Genomic DNA, 8,066 nt, shown 5'->3' on the forward strand with positions numbered 1-8,066 from the left:
TAATACCGTCCTAATAAAAAAAATTGATTATTAAATAAAAAAAAAATGAAATGATTAAAAAAATATATAATTTAATATTATTGTCACTAATTTTTCATCTTTTTGCTAAGCTCTTCGAACCCATTTACCTCCCTAAAGCATACAATCGGTACCTATCGTTACTATTAATGCTTTAATTTTCTTAAAAGCTGTTTCAAAAGAGTTTCCTATTCTAAAACTTCTACATGGAATATTGTGACAATGGACAGCGAAGTCTGTAGAGTCCACTTGAGTGCAAAAATATATATATATACATATATTTTTTTTTTGTACACATTCATTATTAAGTGAATCAAATGATTTGCTACTATCCTTTTTTACTTTACTCATTTAATAAAATACGGGGCATTAAAACAAACTATACTTATGTACTAATCTGGATTATTAAACATTTAAGCCTTTAAAATGTTCAAGAGTCTGTAAGCTATAAAGACGAATCAGTCGTAAATATAAGTTCAAAGATCTAAAAATCATAAATAACCTCCACTGCAATCCTTGTGCTACCCCCGCATGGGAGGGAAACGTCCAAGCTCTCAGTATTCAGAGTATCGCAAATGTAACTTTCGGTTCTTTTCATGACTAAAGTATGTTGGCGGCAATCCATAATGGGATCGCCATTATTCTTGCCATTAATTCACATAGCCCGGCTTCCGTGCATTAGTGGGCAAGGAGACTGCCAATCCATGAGGGGTCACGAACAATATTGCCCACTCCGTGCAATTAGCAGCATAAACATAACACGGTTTTATCTTTCTTATCGATCAGATACAGATTACATATAATACTATAATGCTCATAACAATTGGTTGAACCCTTTTCAGACTTTGCAAAATTAATTAACATTGAATGAGTATGCTGTAAATAAATCCTTCATTTTTCTGCGCAGATTGCATAAAAATAATCAAATAAGTGGCATGGACATTACTCAAAGCACGACGCACGTGTGGAAACGAGATATTGAATCCTTTGTCTCACTCCCACACCAGCACCTCCACTCTCACCCTCTCTGAAAGAAAAACTCTCGAAAAACTAATTACAAGTTGTAATTGAAATTTTGCGTGTTATATAATCGGATACTTGAGCCGTGAGTAATGTATAAATGCGTCGGGGAGATGAATGGACGACATTGTGGGTGGACGTACAGATATTAAATGGCAATTTTTTCGATTACAGAAACTTAAGTGAAATATTTAATCCGTCCAACCGTCAAGTCAATTTTAAATTACCTTAAGGGACAAGTTTACAAGAAAGCTTAAGTATGGATTTGATAGACATATCTTATCTGTCAGCATGTATACACTTTATTCTCACGATTAGAAGCGTACTTTATTTTTTTTTATTACTTCCGTGCTACTCCATAAAACATGTACATCATCCGTCTATAAATAGATGACAGTCACAGGACAGAAATATCGTGGGGATCCACTTACTCGTTTAAGCAAACATTTTTAATTAAAGCTCCCTTCAGAACCATGCGATCAAAAAAACGTTATCACAATAGCAACAATCTAGGAAGCGATCTAACTGTATAAACACGCGAATAATGCGCAATCAAAAGGGCAGCGGCCAACCGCTCTGAAGCGATGCAGTGGGGACTGGACCCCACCACCCCATTTCGAATATTAGTTTTAATTACTTTTTAAATAACAACTGCTTATTTTCCATTTTGCGTCCATTTTAATCATCTTTTTGCTATGCGCTTGCAAAGTCAATTTGTTTCTTTATTGTAAATTACATTTAGTGAATCTGTTGTTTCGCACTGTAATTGTGTGAAAACTGTGAATTGTAATTAACACCTTTATGAAATAACATTTTAATTGCTACTCATTCGATTCAGTTCATGGAAAATCAACTAACGAATAAGACTTTACGTGGCTTTGATAACTGCGTTCTTGTGGGTACCTGACGTACCTAGTCTTAGCTCTTATCATTCTAAATAATTAAAAATGAATGGTGGTTTCCTCATATGACATCATGTCCTATTTATCATATAAATAGAACATTGTATAAAATTCATCTAGTATAAACAAAAAAAAATAGTCAACATTTCAAACTTAAAGCTAGGACTTATAAATTTCTATATAAATTCGATACTTATTCCTTCAGAATTTAGAATTATAGTTAAGTCTATTGCTAATCTAGCAAATTACTTATTTGTCAATAAACTAGTTACCGTAATATACTTTTCTTTGCTTCTTATCTTCTTCTGTAGTTAATGATATTTATATTAAATCGTTAATATTTAATTTTAACACGTAATGCTTATTTGAACATATAATGTTTACTACACCTACTTGTTTATTTGATGAGAACCTTGTTTATGAGAATGCAAAGTAGGAGAAAAATATAGCAAGTACTCTAAGCATTACATTGATTGAATGACTTTCTGTTCAATGGAAATGTACTTAGATTCATTATCTCTGGACCATAATAATGCTTAATCAACGAAAACAAACGCCATGTAATATTAACTTTTGCCACGTATGTTACCATGCATATTAATTGTAATTTTTGATACTGTTATTAAATTATATTTGGTATCGGTCACACTGAACGCTGAGCGGGAACAAGATATGATGGGAAAATGGAAAATACATTAACAGATATGTCAGTTGCGCATCAGCTCTAAGTGCTTCATTTTCTAAGTTGAATAAATATGTATCTTCCTAATACTGTCTGACTAAATTTCGTTTTCCCTCTGCAGTTATTTAATATTGAGAGAAGTGGTTCTTATCTCTACACGTCCTATATTAATAGGCATGTAACAAAATATGACTACTTTCAAATCAATTTATTCACTAATACGTATACAAGTAATACAGCAATTAATCAGATACGTATTGCTGAACGGTAAATTTAATGAAAATAAATTTTAACAGCCTTTGATTGTTTATAATATTTATGAAATATGTAACAATCATGGAATTAGCTAAAATGATAAATAAACATATACTTTAATTCAATGGAATAATACAAAATAGCTACTTACAGAGTAGGTATTCATACTCATTAAAAGAGGAAAACGAACAGTAAAACAAATATTATATCGCAGGAATAAGAAAATTATGCAACACTCTCTCACAGATCGCCCTCTATTAAAATTGAAATGATCGTTTCGTATAATTTCACGTTTTCGATGTAATACCAAAGAACCTGATATTTGGCAGTTAGGTAGTATTTTATTATTATACGATAATAAATTCAATTAAACAAGCCATACACATAATACCTGGCTTTTTCACAACAAGTTTCGTTGATGGTTTTGTCATAAAATTTTATGCGCTCGTGCATTTTTATCGCATATTACAATATTAAAGCTAACATGTATCATATTTCCTGTTCAATGCAATGGATATAAAAATGTATTATAATATCTTGTTTTGATACAATATCATATTTTCGACGCAGTCTATAAATAAAGATTATAATTCTGAAAATTGGTCACGTTAAATATTAATAATATTTAAATGTTAAACCTTTAGGCTACTGCGTCGGCTTCACTTGGTAACGTGTTATGATTTATCGCTGGACAATTTCTCTTACATATATAAGATATTCATTATGTAGCCTGTATATTTACATAAATGTTAATGGATATTGGATGGTTATTGAAACAAATGTTTAAAGCTTAACATTTTTAATATTATATGTATAATGTTTTTTCTTTTCTTAAATATTAATTTGTCTACGGAAAGTACTGGGAAGGATAAGGAAAAGGATACGGGTCTCCCACTCACCGAACGAAACAGAGTATATTGTTACAGCTCGCACAACACAAGCACAGATATGTAACGGTTATTGTGTTCAGATTCTCTATAACTAAATATTATAATTTTTGTAGATCATTAAAAAAATGAAGAAGTTTATGCAAGCGCATGCGCAAGCTCACCTCGTCGGCTCTATTAAAACTTTTCTTAAAACTCTAATGAGTAACTTGCTTCTTATTACTAAGCACGTTTCGCCTCTCCATGCCTCATCCGTACCGCGTTATGAGAATGTACAATAAAATCACGTTACACGTATAATTTACAACATTTTTGGTCACAAGCAAATTCAGGAGGAATATCTTTTTTATAAAACAAACGCTTGTTAAGCATTTTGTTCTGAAGCTTTAACTTTTCATATACGTAATGCATTTCGAAACCTTTTGCTCGTGGGCAATCTGTGCATAATTCATAATTTATGTCACAGTGACAACTGTGTTAATAATATCAATAATTCTTAATTAGGGTGTAATTCAATTATGTGTTTCCTTCCTACCTGTTAAAAGTTTAGTGAGTTACATATCCTACAAGTTTTAATTTCATTTGTCTAATTAAAATAATTATTTTATAATCAGATAAAATTAATTAAGGTACTTATTGTAACATGTTAAATGAAATTGTATAACTCCGTAATGAAGAGAAATCTGCAATCAAATTGTTGATTACAAAATACGTAATGGGTACTTTATTTCCTTTCCGATTTACTTGTAGTTCAAGTCACATAGGCTGGATAAGGTAAAGTGACATTTAATTCTTATTCCGAGAGGTTTGTAATAAACGTAATACGTAAAAGGTATAAAAGTAATTAATACAAGTTTTAACGGTTTATATATAGAGTTAGTGATCAGTCGTATCATAAGAACTGAACTTCTCCTGATTCGTAGCCCAGAACCAATTTAATTTACAAAGTTGTCGGTCAAGTACGGTTAATCCGCACTTTAGCTTAGCTCCGGTCGCGTTTAATGATGACGCATTTGGACAAGTAACTGCGAGTTTCACTAATTAGTTTTTACATCGTGTAGTTACTTTAATACGACGATGTTGTATTTTCACTGTTGAATTATAATTTTTTACTGAACATAAAACATGAATTTGAAAATTTATTTTAAAATCACAACACATCATCATACATAAGTTGTTGTTGTTTGAAAAGATAGTAAAACATGAAAGACAAAAATACTTTTTCATGTAATTATATTTTAATTATTTTTATACTATTACATTTTAATTAACATTTCCTGTTGTCATCATTTCGAAATTTTCACTCGATTGACATCACTACATAGTATAAAACAAAGTCGCTCTCCGCCGTCTGCTTGTCTGTATGTTTAGACCTATTAATTTACACAACAGATTTTTATGTTTTTTTTTTAATAGATATAGTGCTTCAAAAAGAAGGATATGAATATATAATAACAGCAAACATATAATAACATAGAAGAAATAGGCGAAAAGAGGTTTTACTCTCAATTTGACGCGTGCAAAGCTGCGAGCAAAAGCTAGTTACAAAATAATACATCACACAATAAAAAATAGAAATCGTTAAAAATTAGTATAAATAATACATAGAAGTTAAGAAGAAAGACTCAAAAAATTACATTTTAATTTTTTTCTTTTATTTTGTGTTTCAAATATCAGAGGAACTAGCCTGTAGTTTACGACCGAGGTACTCATGGGTAGTGCTTACTACCCGGTACCCACACACAAATTGATTAACTACAGCCTTTGTATCATAATTAAAAGCGAGGAATAATGAATTATGCCATTAGCTATCAACAAAAGGAAATCACTAGAGCTCTAATTAATTATTGTTTCCCTCGCGATTGTCAGCGAAAATTAGGTGGTGAGCCTATTAGCAATAACAAACATAATCCACTAATTAAACAAAGGAATATAACGTTTCAATTTAATACACGTAATTAGCTTTATTTATAAATAATACATTGTTTGTGAATATGGACTGGACGGGGCAATTTTCTTGCTTATTAATATGAGCAGATAACGACGGTGTAGGGTTGTTCATGTTCGTTTTTCTGATGAGAACTCGATCCTGTTATTCGGCTAACGAAGGTGAGGGTATCCCTTGATTATTAAAATGAACTTGGAACCACCCACAGCCACCCGGGTGTTAATTGGGCCCCCGTAGACAATACTAATAAGGCCCGTCCGCGCTTCTATCTGTCTAATTAAACGCGAAACTTGAGAGTAGCACCCTCAACGACGAGGGCCTGTTTGCCGAGCCTCCTGAATACACTGTAATAATAGCGGCTAAGCGTGTTTGAGTGGCTCTTTTTCGGATCTCTGTAAACCCGCGTTTAATTAGCAGTATTATGCGTCTGAGTGTCGACTTCTGGCTTGTTTAATTAAGCTAAGTCAGTACTAACAATCATTAAGGCTATTCTTGTCGATGTTTGTAAATAGCTTCTATAATTCCTGAGTATTGAATTACTTCTATTTTCTATCTTTCAAATCCCTTAAATATTTACTAATTTATTATTGCAAATAAATAACTCTATACTATCAACTCATACACTAAATATCATACACCAAAACTCCTACTGAATGCCCATAACAATTTAGAGGTGTAGTTCAGTTATTACAATGCAACATATCACAATTACGAGTAATTTAATTCCGAGGCAAAGAACATTGCGCATTCAATGACAGTTACAAATATACTGTTAAATATAATTTTATTGCTGCTAATTAATATATTATTTGCTGTCTGTATAAAGACAAGCTTTAATAAAAAATAATAATACCTACCTCTCTTGTTTTTTTAATTTTATTAATTTAATTGCAACTCAATTACTAATAAACTAACTTTCCAAATTAAAATTCGCTCGAAGTTAGCAAGTAAATAGCTATGTGTGTTTGAGGCCACATATAGTAACGAATCAGAATAGGCGAAATAAATCAATCTGACAAAGATTATATCAATTAAGTTTGTTAGCTTCTTTGTTAATAAGCCAATAGCTGTCAACGCTTAGGCCGCCTACACGACAGCAAAGTGATTTCAGTATAGAGTCGGACGCAATCCCACGATTGATTCTAATTAACGATAGCAGTATTTATTGGAGCAGTTCGCAAACGAACCTAATTGATTTCGCTGCGCTGACTTCTACGTAGACGGGATGCGATGAATGTTTACTGTCCCTCAATCATTATTCAATTACACTGTTATTGTTTTAGCCGTTGCGTTCGTTATATTCATGTCTAATAACGTTTATAAAATTTTAATTAAAACGTGATTTGATTTTAAGTGAGCTAGATGGCAGGTGGCGATACTAATACTATAAATTAAATGTAATTAATAATCACTTTTTATTATCATCTTATCTATAGTTCTTTCTTTAGCTTCTTTCTTTTTTATTCTAAGGCTTCTAGTAGAGCGATTAGCCCGCATATTCTTTAAGTTATTTAACTTGTTAATTATTTATATCACTTTTTTAATCTTTCACTATGTGTGTGTTAAATAAAGTGTGTTGCATTGTATTACATATATACATACAAACTGTTTCAATGCGTAATTAAGGAAAGATAAATAATCCGACCATTTGTAAATAGAAGTGCCTTTACAATGTAGTACTAAACATGAACTTACTACATACCCATTGGGAAGGCGTAGAACTAAATAATCTAAACTATGGCGAAACATGAAGTCACGTTTTTCATTGCTATAAGTATGTGATTTTTTTTAAATATATAACTCTAATAATAGTGACTTAACAGTTCACGATCCCCATTTCTAATATTAAAACGATACACACGCGCGTTAGTTTGCACAGCAGCGAATGTAGCGAGGTATATCCTTCCCTTTAATTAGCCCACGTTTCATCTACCCTGTAATCCACCTGTCTGCTAATTAATACAGCTGAATAAACAAGCACCGGCTCCGGCTTGCTAATTCCGCGCACTGTGTTATTCAACTATATTTCATACAATGCAGTTTCTCTAACGTTTCATCAACGAAAGTGTGAATTAGTGTATTATATTCTTAGCATAGAGCTATGCTATATAATAGAGCTATTACTTTTATATTTTATAATAGTTGTTTTCGGAAATTACATCATTACAGTTTTCTTGTTGCGGTTCAATATATATTTAAAATTATGTTCAACGAATCGGTGAATATTAAAAGGAGGAGTTTTTTCTTTTTAATTGGCGACAAAAATGAGATTATAAAGAATCAAATAATAGGTAAGTACAGAGAGTTCGTTCGTGCGGGTAATTAAAGGCAAGCGTAACATAATGAGAAGCCGT

This window comes from Zerene cesonia, chromosome 17 (assembly GCF_012273895.1).
Source record: "Zerene cesonia ecotype Mississippi chromosome 17, Zerene_cesonia_1.1, whole genome shotgun sequence".
NCBI lineage: Eukaryota > Metazoa > Arthropoda > Insecta > Lepidoptera > Pieridae > Zerene > Zerene cesonia.